Genomic DNA, 15,818 nt, shown 5'->3' with positions numbered 1-15,818 from the left:
TCATTGTAATAGTTTGAATAAGGGGTACCACTCTTGTATGCTTGAAAAGCATTCACTTGCTCATTAGTTCCCCTACATTCACTTTGGTCATGTCCCAAAGTTCCACAATTCTCACATATCCCACTTGGGATTGATGAAGATGCTACCATGGCATTAACATGATGCTTTGGTGATTTTGAGGCTTCTTCAAGTTTAGCCATGGCCTTTTCGAATTTCAAGTTAATGGTATCAATATGAGCACTAAGTTGAGCACCCAATTGAGTAATGGAGTCCACTTCGTGCTTTCCTCCTCTAGTAGCCTTGCGAGGTCTACTATATTGCGAGTTATGGACCGCCATTTCCTCAATCTTGTTCCAAGTTTGATTATCGTCAACTTCGGTGAACATACCATTTGATCCCATGTTGAGAATGTTTCTTGAGTCTTCATAAAGACCGTTCCAAAATTGTTGTACCAAGAACCACTCGCTAAGTCCATGATGAGGACATGAGCGATAAATTCCTTTGACCCGCTCCCAAGCTTCATACAAAGATTCTTCATCCCTTTACTTAAAACCCGTAATTTGAGCTCTTAGCATGTTAGTCTTTTCCGGAGGGTAGAATTTTTGTAGAAAGGTAGAGCCAACTTCTTCCAAGAGTCAATTCCAAGAGTAGCCTTATCAAGGCTTTTCAACCATTGTTTTGCGGTGCCGATTAGAGAAAAACGAAATAAGACCCATCGAATTTGGTCTTGAGTTACACCGGTTTGTGAAATCGCATCACAATAGTCACAAAAAGTCTCCATATGAGAGTGAAGGTCTTCACTAGGCATCCCCCCAAATTGGCTTCTTTCGACTAATTGGATAAATGCGGATTTTGCAATAAAATTTCCGGTTAAGTGTTGTGGTGTGGGAGTACCATTGGGTAGGTTCTCCTCGGTTGGTACGGAATGTGAGGAGAATTTAGGCATTGTGGGTTGATTTTGTGTTGGATTTTGTGTTGGATTCTCCTCACCTTCTCTTGAAAAAGGGTTGATGAACTCAATAGTGTTCGGTTGAATATCTACAACCTCACCACTACCTCTCAAAGTACCTCTAGCAAGTCTTCTATTGTTTGTCAAAGTCCTTTCAATTTCGTGATCAATGGGTAACAAGTTACCTTGTGATCTTCTAGACATGCAAAATATCAAACAACTTGAAAACAATTAGAACAAACATTGAGGAGTTTTACTTCCCCAAGGCAAAGAAAGACACAACTAATAACAACCTAAGAAAATCAAATCAAGTTGACACCGTCCCCGGAAACGGCGCCATTTTTGGTCGGGTATTTTCTCTGTCGGAGTTTTACTTTTCGGTTACTTTTCGTTAGGAGCACCTAGACCAAAACAATATTTATAACTTCACAAACAACTCTACTATTAGTAAAGAGGCAAGTAAAGGTCGGATCCCCAGGGACGGATATTGATGTAGGATTTTCGATTGCAAGTAGCGGTGTCTAGGGGTGTCACGATTTGGGGTTGAGATGAGAAGATCACTAAACTAAATAGCAATAAAAGTAAACAAGCAAGATGATTAAAAGGGATGTAAACAATTGATTAAAAGCACTAGGGTGTCATGGGGTCATAGGGGATTCATGGGAATTGATCATACAAACATATTCTCAAATTATAAGCAAGCAATTATTGTTGTGATGGATCGAGTTGGTTTATATCTTACAATCCTAGGTAGGTTTGGGTCCCGAAGCCGAATCGATTGGATTGTACAACACCTACAAGTCGACTTAATCCTTCCTACTCAACTATATGCATGGTCTAATGAGACTCGAGTTGGTTTATGTCTTACAAGTCTCATTGAAAAGGTAAGTGATGGGTAAAAAATGCAAGGATTCATAGGCTCGCATTTCATCAAACATAACATATGCATAAGTTGAGATCACAACAAGCAAGCAAATAAACTATGAAAACATATTAAATTAAGCATGAATCATTCCCCATGTTGGTTCCTTTAATTACCCATTAACCCTAGTTAAGGAAACTACTCACTCATTATCAAGTTTAGCATGTTAACAAGGTTGTCAATCACATTAACAAAGCAAGACATGATGAATAAATGAAGATGACTAACAATAATTAAAAAGGGATTAAGAGAATTATACCTACTAATGATTCCAATAATAAAGCAAAGAATAATAGAAGTACTTGATGATTGATTGAAAGGTTGTCAATCTCCCAATAATAACCCAAATAATATTCAATTCCCCAAAATAAAAGATGAACAAAAGAGAGATTAAGGAAATGAGATTTGTATTAATATTTGATTAAAAGTTGATTACAAGATTAAGAAGAGATTAGAATGATATAAACTACTCTAAGGATTGATATGAAGAACATGATTATCTAATTAGACTAATGGGGTATTTATAGTGGGGATTAGGTACACATATTAGGGTTTATTAAGGGCTTAAATGACGATTAAGTCCTTGAGGAATCGCTCCTCTCAAAAGATATGCCGGTCTCCTTTTTGCCGGTCTTTCGTAAATATGCGCATCTTTCATGGAGCATGAAGAAAGGGCGTATGGGACTGCAAGGGAATCCGAGCGTCCAAGGTGTCGGGATGGGCGGATTTCCTGGTGGCTGGATGGGCAGATTGTTGGGCAGGACGAGCGGATTGTGGCGTTGCTGGACGGGCGTCCCTTCTGCAAAGACGCTCGGATTCCACTCGTGTTGGACGGGCGTCTTCTTGGTTGGACGGGCGGATTGTCTTACAGCTCCCTTTTCTTCTTTTCTTCTTCCAATAATCCTCCGGGATTTAGTCGGGGATGCAAGGATTTCTTCATCATTGCCCATCTACTATAATATGTACAAAAGCCTTCTAGTGTTGTCTTCTCTTTGATGCTTGGTCATTAGATTCGATCAATTTAGCTCTATTTTGCCATGAAAATGCAAGGTTTGCACTCCTCTCCTATCAAGGAAACAAAACCTCAAAGAATATACAAAACAAAGGACTAAAGATAGTAAATGACCCAATTATCACTAAAAAGCATAGGAACGAGGCTAATTCGGGAACTAAATATGCTCAAATAATGGTCACATCACTTACAAAACTAGCGATTTTTTAATTAGTTTTGAGTGAAGTGAGCGATAGTAATAAATGAGATGACTATATATCTACGTCTTTATATACAGATGTTCTAATAAACAGTTATGGAAAACGATCAGTCGTAGTTCTTTTCCAATTTTATTAACAATCATATACATTATTAAATAGAAGACAATCTACCTCTTTGCGATCCATAGTGGATGACATTTATTGTAAAATGTGCGTTATGATATTTTTCGTTTACTTTATTATAAAACTGCTTATTATCTTTATGTTAATACCCTCCCTCGTAAAATTAGTCAACAATTTTTTTGTGTTTCTATTTTCGTAAATAAAAGGTTGTCTTACAATAGATTATTGTAAAACGACCTTACAAAATGACTTTCTATTTTTTTGATAGGAATGTTGTACGCACAGTTAAAATATTTTGGTTGTAGTTACTTTAACGATTTGTGATATTGAAAATACATGTATTGGAAAAATGAGATAATAACGAATAAAATACACAAGACCCAATTATGAAAAGTTGTGATATTTGATAAAATATTGTGACACATATATTGATTATATATTAGGCCCAACATATGTTTAGAATATCTACCAAAAAACAGGCCCAATTTCTAACTAAGAGTGTTTAGGCGGGAAAATTTTTAGTTTTCTTATTCTTTAATTTAGTAATTACTAGTTTAGATCCTGCGCAATGTTGGCATGCTATTTATAGATTTTACGTTTTAGTGTACTGCGTTTTAGGTGGGAAAAATGAGAGATTCTCCTATTCTTTTAGTAAATAGGGGATGATGATCTGTTAAACTTGGTAGCTTATATACGTCTACAGTATTATGTATTATTAAATGTTCGTCAGTCTAAAACCCTGAAGGTCTTTGGTTCGAGTCCGGGCGACAGACGTGGGCTGAGGCTGAGAGGGTTAAATAGATAGCCGAGGACTTATATAAAATATAGTAAAAATTAGAGTATCAGGTAGCGCAAACTCAGTTTCCTATTAGATGACGGAAATTAAATAGGAATCAAGGATCGAAGAGAAGAGAGCCACATTGCATATCCATGCAATGAGAATGTAATCAGGAGACTCTCCTCTTTCATCCTCAAGATTAAGCACTGAGACATTACGAACTTGAACTGTAACACAATGCTGGCTAGTATATGGATAACACTTTCCTTTGACATATCGACGACGGTGTGGAACCTATGATCACCACCATAATCATCACTTTCTCTTCTTCTATTATCTAATAAATTAAATACAAGTACCAAATTTCAAAAGACGACTCATAAAACTTACTCGTACATATTATTGAATACAATTCTTTTATAAGACGGTATTAGGAAGGAAATAAGAGATATAGGTATTAGTCATAGTAGAAACAATTCTTACCTTTTGAGAGTTGACTGAATTTATATCAGTAAATTTGAGGAGCATCCTACCTGCATTTTCAAAAATTAGTGTACATACAAACTTAAATTGTGTTTATTTATAAATAAAATAGAAAAAAAGCTGAAGCTTAATACAAGAGTAAAACTGCGTAAAACTTTACCTCCAAACACATAATAATAGTAATAGACCTTCATTTGTAAATGCAAACATACAAATTAAGAATAAAGAGCATGCAAGAAGTGAAACAATCAAATTTATATTGAGACGGGCCATTATTTTTAATTAGGAAAAAAGTAATAAATTTTTTAGAAGACTAAATAAAAGATGGAAGAATGAAAAGAACTCTAGTGTAGTGAAAGTGAAAGAGGTATTATAACAAGTGTTTGGGCCAAAAATTACACTATTTGGCATGAGCTACGTGTCACGAGACGAGTGGGTAATTAATTAAGCAAATGGACCCATGTCATACATGGAGGAGTCGGGCCCTTGGATCGAAAGGAGAGAATTACGGATAGAAGACCAAAGACGGCTACGACCCGTGAAGACTAAACTCTATCTTGAGAAATAAGGTAACTAAGTGGGAAACCCTAATAAACCCACTAGGTTTATTCACTATAAATACAAGGAGGCAAATAAGAAGAAGGGATCCATCTTCATTCACAGAGGACGGCATACACTGCATCTCTAACCAATATTCCTTGTCACGTACAATACCTACCAAATCATCATCAAGTTATGATTTCCACGTCATTACTAACCTAATTCTACCATGATAAATACAGAAGGAAAGCCAACAGATACATGGCCGACATTTATATTACCACCATCCATTATCATTCCATACCATGCGACCATCCATCCACCATCATATCATAACCACGTAAACATCCCCAATACCAGTTATTACTCTACTAATACCATATTACAAACTAATCTACGTACAAAGCCTCAGACTCACAAATTAGCCGTCGACGTCCGATTAGTACATCATCTATTCCGTTTGTGCTTAGAACTACGTACTTGTCGTCAGACCCACTCATCCGTAACATATTGAATATTGTACTTGTATCCTGATTATCGTATAGTGGAATATTATCGGGATTCCGACTCCCCCCGCGGTTGTTTCGCATATTGGGTTTTTCGCGTCACTAAATCTCTTGTGTCAATATTCCTTTATCTTGCCCTTTACTTTTCCCTTTGTTGGGCCCATTTTATGACTATAGGCCTCATTCAAGAAAGCAGGCTTGGAGGCAATGTGGCCCACGTGTGGTAAGGGGCGATGAGAAGCCTTGTTTGAGCTGATGTGTCAACAGACCCGAATATGGAATAAGTGGGTCATGTGCACCGTTCAACCCAGTCTTGGGGAGAAAGCAAAGGAACCCTAGCTGAGGTGTTCCCTTATATAAGCAATGAAACGTACGGCCTAAGATTCATTCAGCAATCACACAAGAAACCTTAGAATACTCGAGCTCCTCCTACATTTAACTTCGTTCACAATTGTAACTCCCCAACTCAATTATAGTGCAAATCTTGGTGGGATTCCGTCTCCCCCCGCGGTTGTTTCCCACATTGGGTTTTCCGCGTCACTAAAATCTCTTGTGTCAATTTTTAATTCTTAGTTAAATATTGTACGCAAATCACAACAAAACCTAAACAAATAATCAAACGTAAAGTCGTTATATTGATTAGGCACTAAGACCACTTTAACCTTATTTGGTAGAAATATACAAAAAAAGTTTGGCACCCATCGTGAGGCATAGTGGTTGTCTCCATTAATCAATATATGCAAGATAGTACGCTGTCAGGAAACACAACAGCAAATTCAGGGAGGACATAAGGGGCACCTACGGCACGGGCACAACCGCATCTTGCCGCAACAACACCAACGACGTAGTCATAGTCACCGTTCGTTATTACTACGCAAGGGTCAGCTTCAATACCAATAACGAAGTAGAGTGCTAATCCAAAGATAACAGCGATCCCGATATAGGCAGGGAAAGTGTGGGCAAAATATGCAGGTACCGGCCAAGAAAAGCAAAAAGTGGGACAGTAGGAGAAAGGAGCGCAGGCGTAGCCCAGACCTCAGGACCAGACACCTCCGAGTCCCACTCACATTATGATAAGTGGACTGGATACCCTGGCAAGGACTATCAGGACCATACAAAGCGAGAACAGAAGTATGTGAGCACAGATGGAAGCAGATAGTAACTTCCTTATATCACAGATAGATGAATTGCGACACCGGAATGCTGCTCCAGGAACATGAATGCGGGACACAGGATCCAAGGGCGCACCAGCAGCGGATGCTAGCAGAAGGCAGAATCGACTATTACCCCAAGACGTGGAAATGCGGCTAAAGTAATGCGACTGGATATGGGAGCAACGCCACAACAAAATAAAGGCCTGATCTCTGCAGGGTTGGGGCACTAACGCCAGATCCGGAATCAGCACACCAAGAACTTAAGATACCCATTATCTGCTGAGACTCCAACAAACACCCGATGATTATCGGACTACAACATGTTTTGGAATCGCGGCGTTTGATCGACAGTTTGTGTACAACTTTATGTCGGAAAACTTAAAAACGATTTCGAAAATAAAACTTGTCAAAACATTTCAAAAATACCTGGATTGTTTAATGCACGACGACGGGGACACAGTGACATTAACTAGAGTCAAAACCGACACCGGACCAAAAACCGACCCAAAAATTCAAATCCCGACTCCAACAACGAGTCAAACTGAGTCAACCACCAAAAACAAAACATTTCAGACCTTCTACCTTAAGTTTTCCCGGATTTATGTTTGGTCAAGTACCAAACTTATGACTACAAAACCTAGGATAGAACAAATCATGATTGCGTTTGTGTGAAAGCGACAACACACCTCGAAGACCCACGACGTGGCTCGCGCCTCTTTGAGCAGCCCAGGTGGCCACGTCGCTCAAAACTCGCACAACCACTCATTTCCCTGTAAATACCCCTCAAATGCCCCCCATTTGAGACTTACGCGAGCGTCCGCCCCCTCTTTTCTCCCTTAAAATTCTCGACTCGACTTCTTAAGTCACAATCCGACGCGTATTTACAACCTACCGATCGTAAATACAAGCCTTACACATTGTTTGGTACCGTCATCGTGCATTAAATCACATGACCGGCCACTTCGACCACTACACCGTCACTAATCTTAAAACACTATTTTTACTTACCAAAACGGTTTTAAACCGAGTTTTTTTCCGACCAAACGAGTTGTTACACTTACGTCGGTCACTTGCCATAACCAAACATGGAGGGTGTAAAAATCCTCTTTTTATCATGTTTTCATTTGTTTGATGACTATAACATGCTAAAACATGCATAACATGAACCAAAACATGGAATAAACGAGCCAAAACTGATTTTTGGCCTGAGACAGAAGCCCCTTGGTTCGCCGGCTTGCCCGCGCCTAAATGGGGTGTCCAGGTCAGAGATCAACCGCCTTTGTTCTCGTCATTTCCCTTTAATTCATTTTCATATTTGTAATCGATTTTTACCATTTCAAATATTTTCAAACCCTTTTTATTTCATTTTATTTGTTTTAACCATAAAACATTTTTCACCCTTGGTTCCTCATACCATGACGGTCAAATCCGTGTTTCGGTGATAATATTTGGTTAATGACATTCAAAAGGTATTTAAAACCTTTTATTTCATTTCTTTACATTTTGGGAGGTATTTTAAAGCCTTTCATCATTTCTTTACATTTTCAAAACAAACATATTAGTCCCCAACACAAAGTCATCCTTGGTTCTACATACCATGCCGGATTTTAACATGGGTACGATGATGAGTATCGACTAATTACATTCAAATGAACTTAAAACAATTAGTTCATAATTATTTTCAAAACTATTCATGTCAAGTTTGTCAAGTCGAACCCGACACCGAATATTATCAAAATAATGATGATTATTCGAGTCTAATTCTTCAAATCAACAAATGCGGTCTAAACGACCCTTTCAAATCAAATCAGGTTCAAACACCCATTTTTCAATGCGTTTTATAACGTTTTCAAAAGGTCAGAACACGGCATATAACCGTAGGCTGACCCGCGCCTCAAGAAGGCCTTTTCTTTCCCATTTTCAGAACCAGGGAAGGCCCCTTTATACCGTCGGCTGGCTCGCGCCTCATGTAGCCGTCTGGTACAGGGCATGTTCCCTTTCCAGCGTTAGTCTAGGACGATCCCGACTCTGATTAGCCCGGATATAGGACGGATCAGATGATTATTCGTTTATTCAAACTTATATTTGCAAAACGCTTTACTAAGACAAATGGATCACGTTATGCACCCTAAACCTAATACGGTAAATGGATGTTTAATTTCCGTCTTGCATGCAAATCAGTCATTAATCCAACTCGACATCTTATACTTGATACTTGGATTAAATCAACCGAGTTAGAAAGCTCTCACATGTTAGGTTTAAATTATTGGATGCGCATTCATGCATAAACCGTTTTATCAACTTTTGCATTCAACCAACCAAGATCGATCAGTAGAGGCCGCTACCGCGGGCGGGATTGGTTGTCTGATTAAAGGGTTTCCTAATACATACCTTCACCTCTTACTTAGAAACTTTGGATAGTGGACGACCTTATCCAGGGCGTACGAGAGTCATTCTAGAGATAGGATGCTAAAGAGGGACGATTTCCTTATCTTTAGTACCTGTGTCAAACGCTGCTTTGTGCTTCGATTTGACCGAGGTATAAAGTGGAATTCGAACGGGTTCCAGGCATCCCACAAATGCTTGGTAGCGACTCCGAACATCTCTAATCGTTTCGAGACCCTTACCGAGACGAAATCGACCGACCTAAAACGATCCGGTCGAAAGCATCTTTACGCCGCCGAGCGTGGCTTTCAAAAGACCGCTGCATGTCCACAGATTGGCCTGGTGTGCAGGTGACCCATAACTACGGATCGGTAGGTGGCCCCAAATTCACAGACCGAGACGTGGCCTATGTCCACAGTTTGGCGACTCCGCTTTGGAGAACTAGGACACTTACGTCTTTGTGATCCCTAGATGGTGAGACTCGAACGAGGTCTTGGTTGGAATGCATTAATTGATATTACGGTCACGGTCGGGTTCCTTGTCCGGGCCCACAACCTAACCCTTTTCGACCAATTGGCTCGTCTCGTCGGCGTGAGTTTTCTCATCCCCGCGTTTCGAATCCCGATTGAGTCAAGCATACCATTGACGATACACATTTCTGTTTCGTCAAAGAGCTTTCATCACTTTCGAGCACGGGGCTAGGGCACCCTCCTTACACATTTTGTTTGGATTGGTATCCCTCTCGCAAATCGGGGTTTGATTGCTTGGTGTGTAACCCACCCTTCTAAGCCAAAACCCGTGTCAGCATAATGCATAATATAATGAACTGTGAGTGCTTATGTGCTACTTGATCATAAGTCATTCCGTGTCATTTTCAAACTTTTAAAAATCACCCTTTTGCGCCGTTATAATGGCCATTTCAAACCTCGGTCTTTCGCCGACCGTTGCACGGCTTTCTAGGCCGTCTTAATGACGATTTTCAAACCCGGTTTTTATAATCATTTCAACACGCCTTTCTAGGGTCATAATGACGATTTTCAAACCCGGTTTTTATAACCATTTCAACACGCCTTTCTAGGCCGTCGTAATGACGATTTTCAAACTCGATTTTTATAACCATTTCAACATGCCTTTCTAGGCCGTCGTAATGACGATTTTCAAACTCGGTTTTTTAACAACCATTTAAAATCACCTTTTCACGCCGTTATAATCGCCGTGTCTAGACACGGATTTTAACCCGTTTCGCGCCGACAATGGCTCTTTCACAACCCGAGAAAAGCACACACCCTTTTCTCGAGACACTTCCGAGATCCCAAGGACCATGCACCGTCCCCGAGACCTTTTCAAACATTTCAAACCCAATTTTTAAAACATACAATTTTGAATTTCAAAACCGTCTTGGGAAACAATACACTGTTTTCCGAGCCGACTCAAACTCAAAACCGTCTTTTGCAAATAAAATTTAGACAACGCTTTCAACTGATCGACTTGCGGAGATCTCTATCTTCGGAAGCCGCCTATTAAAGCGACGAATGAATCTTTTTGAAAATTTCTATTTTCGAAAACTTCAGTCCACCATTCCAATTCCGCCTCGTGTCTATCGAGTTGAAGCAAACGTACTTATGGGTCTTTACTTATGAGTCGTCTCACCACGAGACCCGTCTAATGGCGTCACGCCATTATGTTGGACTCGTGTCAAAGGTTCGGTCAACATCGTCACATCATAAATCGAGTCAGCACCGAGGAACCACACACGGTCACCCTCGTCTTGTTGAGTCTGATCTTTGTCTTGTCCTTTGCGTTGTTTGCGTTCAGTCTTTGAACCATGTCGGATTGAGTTGTAATGTGAGCCGTTTTTCTACCTCAGAGCCATGGCCCCGTCTTCAGCTTCGTCCAACAACAATGATAACAACGGAGATGTCACGAGTGATCAGCTAGCCAGCCTGCTCACCGCTCTTAAGGTCACCCTGGATCGCGTCGAGACCCGCATCGACGCTCTGGAAAATAGAGAAACTGGAGAACATAATACTCCACCTATGACTGAAACTGAGAAGAGGCTAAAGCTCTTGGAAGAACAACTCCTATCCCGGGGTAATAATATTCATCTTGAGAACAACCGAAGGTTCGAACCTGTTGGGGATCACCTACCTGACAACTTTACCCTAACTGATGTGCCTAAGTTCAAAGGAGTGGAGGACCCGCTCAATCATATCTGTGCCTTCAAAGACTAGATGGCCATTAAAGGGGTCAAACAGGAACTTTTCACCCGGATCTTTCCGTCCTCTTTGGAACCGATCCCTCGCCAGTGGTACTACTCCCTTGATCTGAAAAACCTTACTACTTGGGATGAGGTCGCAGTTGAATTCGCCAAACAATACGCCGACAATGTTGAAATTCAAGCCAATACCCGTACTCTTGAGGTTCTAACCCAGAATGATAAGGAAGGGTTCACCGAGTTCTTGACTCCTTGGAGGAGGGTAAGTACTCAATTGGTCAGTAAACCGAGTGAATCAACTTTGGTGGAAAAGTTCGTCAACAATCTCCGCCTAGTGTATGCCAATCTACTAAGGTATCAAAATATCAAGACCTTCTAGGATCTGCAGATTCTGGGGACACGCATTGAAGATGACCTCCGTAAGGGTGTCTTGGCCAAGACTACTGGAAGAGGCTACCAAGGATCCGCCTCGACCGGATCTCGCCCTTACGGCCAGACAAACAAGATCGATGAGGTTAACCTCGTTGAACCATCTGCTAGGAGAGCTGAGCGCCCCCAGAGAGTGTTCACCAATATAGGGTCAACCTACGCAAGTGCTCTGAAGAGGCTCATGGACCAGGGAAAGTTACAACCAATCGGACCCATCCCGAATCCGACCGATGCTAAGAAATCCCGCTTCTGGAACCCCAATGCCTACTGTTAGTACCAAGAAGGGAAGGGGCATGATACTGAAACCTGCTTCAAACTCAAACACATCATCCAAGACATGATTGAGAAAGGAGATTTGCCTTTACCCCCACCAACTAAGCCAAACAACAAAACAAATCCTCTGGGAATCCACGCCATCTCCAACGATGAGCCAACTCTGGACTGCTCTCACCTCATCCTGCCCATTGATGACGAAGTGAATGCCTTGGAGAAAGATCCCTCAGACGGGGTATTTGTGTTTAGTGCTGCCACTATGCTCACCATGTTCCAACAGGTTGAGGAAGCCATAGCCAGTCTCTCTGAAAGGATCACCCGACTTGACGATGCCTACCATCGACTTATCTTCAATCATCCGCCGCCACGCCCGAGGGAGAGTCCCCCGAGCGCCCAAAACTACCCACACCAGGACGGATTGCTCCCGCGACCATTCTGGCATGCACCCCACAATAATCAATCCCATAAAAACTACCCCCACAAAAATCACCCTCACAAAAATATCTCTCACAAAAACTACTTGCCAAGAAATACCCCTCCAAGGTGCCTTCGAGATCCTGAAATTAACGGCATCTGGAGAGACGACGTTGAAGATGTCTATATTGTCCCAGGGAAAGAGAAACGGGCGAAAGAGATCGGCCATCTTACCCGGTCCGGACACCCCTATCAGAAACCGAACAATCCAACGGTCGTTCCAACAACGAATGACCAAGTCGTCCCGGAAGTAGACGCTCAACCAAGAGCTCCTGAAAAGTCAATCCTCAAGCATCTTTAGAAGGCAAAAACCGAGATCTCGATCTGGCAACTGATCGCAACGTCTTTTGAGCATCGACAGGCTTTGCTACAGGCCTTGGGAAAATTAATTGTGCCCTCCACCTCTTCCCCTGAAGAAATAGTGGCATATATGACAAGGGACGCCCCTAATTTGAACAACCCGATCGTCTTCTCTGACGAAGATATCCCTCCCTTCGGAGCCAATCATAACCTTGCCCTGTATATTACCGTACAATGTCTCAAGAAGAATGTACCTATGGTCCTTGTAGATGACGGATCCGCGGTGAATGTCATTCCCCTCAAGACTGCTCACAAGCTGGGTATTAAAGAAGCTGATTTGGTCCCAACAAATCAAGGAGTATGGGCCTACGACGACACTCGTCGCAAGGTCGCGGGGCTCATCACTCTGACCGTCGCAACCGGACCGCTGGAAAGACAAACCAGTTTTCAGGTGGTCGACATCAACGCCTCCTTCAATATGCTCCTAGGACGTCCATGGATCCACGCCGTCAAGGCATTTACCTCAACTCTCCACCATAAGATCAAGGTCCCCTTCAACGGGAAAACAATCACAATTCCTGCTTCCCCGATCAAAGCCGTCATGAGAAAGGAAATAGCCTCCCAAACCATTAAGGAAGATGATAACGAAATGTGGGGATTCCAAGTTGTGAATGCCATAACTGATGAATCAACACCCTTTGATTGTGACCCATTTTCCAACCTCACAGTCAACCGTATCATGATGCACCAGGGTTACTTCCCGGGCTTACCCCTCAATCCACTGAAGGGCACCTTGCCTCCCTTGAAACAGGCTAAGGTCCCCAACATCCCCTTTGGGTTGGGATATAAACCTACCGATGAAGATATCCAGGAGATGAACCTCCTAGTCCAAAAACGCAAGAAGCACGGAGTTATCCTCCGTCCCTATCATCTGACTCTCAATGGATACTTTGTCCCCGAAGGAGAATCAGAGCTCTACCATGGCTTTTTGGAGCCGGTCTATGACCCTGTGGCCAAGGCTAGGTACCCGGGTGTGGAAGTCTTCTAGGAAAACCGTGCATTTTAGTTAACCGACACTTACCCGGAGAAAGCTACACAGGGCTGGAGGAAAACCGTCAAGTGGACCGATCGCCAAGGCCGCATTCTCAAAATCACAACTGGAGAAGGCCCTATGTTCAAAGAGGGAAGCAAAGAAGAACCTGAATCTAAGTCTGAGTCAGAGTCAGAGTCTGTCATAGCTCCTAACACTCTTGATGTCCCACTCAAGGTCCCCTTCCCACTGTTCTATCACAAAGTCGTGGCCGATTCAGAGGCTGAGTCTACTAGGATCACCCCCCACTCCCATGAAAGGTGACAACCTGGAGCCTGTTCCAGGGGCCACCTCCTCTTCTGCGTCGCCTCTGACTGACCACGAGATGTCTGTTCTCTCCGAGCTTTTCGCTCGTGTTAACTTAATGAACGCTAAGTTTTCTTATGACTCGTCTCAATTTAACTGCAATGCAATTCTGAATGACTATGAGGAATTTGACTTGAGTGACTACCCACCTCACCTAGCCAAAGAACTTGACAAAAGGGAAACCAGAACCACCATCATTGAGGAGACCTAACCTATTAACGTAGGAACCGACAATACACCCCAAGAACTTAGGATAGGGACAACCCTGGACCCCTCGGAAAGACAACAGTTCATTGATCTCCTCCACGAATACAAGGATGTATTCGCCTGGTCCTACAGAGACATGCCTGGGATTGACAGGGAAATTGGAGAGCACCGGATACTCATTAAACCCGGAGCTAAACCTGTGAAGCAGAAGCTACGCCGGATGCGTCCTGAATGGGCCTTGAAAATCAAGGAAGAAGTGGATAAGCAGTTCAAGGTTGGTTTCATCAAAGTGTCTGATTACTCTTATTGGGTGGCCAACATTGTGCCCGTGCCAAAGAAAGACGGAAGAATTCGGGTTTGCGTCGACTTCAGGGATCTGAACAAGGCGAGTCCAAAGGACGACTTCCTTTTGCCACATGTGGACATTCTGGTAGACAACACCGCCGAACATGCCCTCCTATCATTCATGGACGGGTATGCCGGGTACAACCAGATTAAAATGGCTGAGGAAGACATGCACAAGACAGCATTCACTACACAGTGGGGTACACATTGCTACACGGTCATGCCCTTCGATCTCATCAACGCTGGGGCTACTTATCAAAGAACCGCTACCACTCTCCTACATGATATGATGCACAAGGAGGTAGAGGTGTACGTCGATGACATGATTGTCAAATAAAAGGAATGGGACGGCCACATCAACGCCCTTCGGAAATTCTTCGCTCGTCTGCGGAAATATAACATGAGACTAAATCCTTTGAAGTGTGCATTCGGGGTCACCTCCGGAAAACTCTTGGGACATGTCGTTAGCAAAAGAGGCATTGAGATTGATCCAACCAAAATCAAAGCCCTTCAGCAAATGCCTCGGCCTAGGAACGAGAAGGAGATTCGGGGATTTCTCAGTCAGGTCCAATACATCAGCCGCTTCATTGCCAAGCTCACCATGATTTGTGAACCGATATTCAAGAAGCTTCGTGCCTCCGATCACACCGATTGGGACGACGACTGTCAAAAGGCCTTCGACAGGATAAAGGGAATCCTATCCGGGCCTCATGTCTTCATGCCACCTCAACCGGGGATTCCTTTATCCCTATACCTGACTGTTACCAACACAGCCATAGGAGCAATATTAGCACAAACAGTCGGCAACGAAGAACGAGCCATCTACTACATCAGCAAAAAGTTCATCGAGTACGAGACAAGGTATACCCAACTGGAGAAGACATGCCTTGCCCTAGTATGGTCAACAAAGAAGCTGCGGCATTATATGCTCACCTACACGGTCCACATCTACTCCAAGATGGACCTGGTCAAATACATCTTCAAAAAACCCGTACTAAACGGAAGGCTGTCTAGGTGGACGCTCATGCTGTCCGTGTTCGATCTCAAATTTGTACCCCTCAAGGTTATCAAGGGAAGAGCAGTTGCCGATTTCCTAGCTGAAAATTCCGTCAACGAGGGCCCAATGA

The 15,818-nt window shown here is 42.6% G+C and overlaps 1 non-coding gene across 1 annotated transcript; it reads left to right on the top strand.

Annotated features, from left to right (window-relative positions):
• Positions 1-468: 468 nt before the first annotated feature.
• LOC141618871 (small nucleolar RNA R71) lies at positions 469-575 on the top strand. Its single transcript, XR_012531518.1, has one exon. It is a non-coding gene; the product is annotated as a small nucleolar RNA R71 (small nucleolar RNA).
• The last annotated feature ends 15,243 nt before the right edge of the window (positions 576-15,818 follow it).

This window comes from Silene latifolia, chromosome 1, assembly GCF_048544455.1.
Source record: "Silene latifolia isolate original U9 population chromosome 1, ASM4854445v1, whole genome shotgun sequence".
In the NCBI taxonomy this organism is placed as follows: domain Eukaryota; kingdom Viridiplantae; phylum Streptophyta; class Magnoliopsida; order Caryophyllales; family Caryophyllaceae; genus Silene; species Silene latifolia.
Note: the sequence above shows the minus strand (reverse complement) of the source record. Positions and strands in the feature narration are given on the sequence as shown.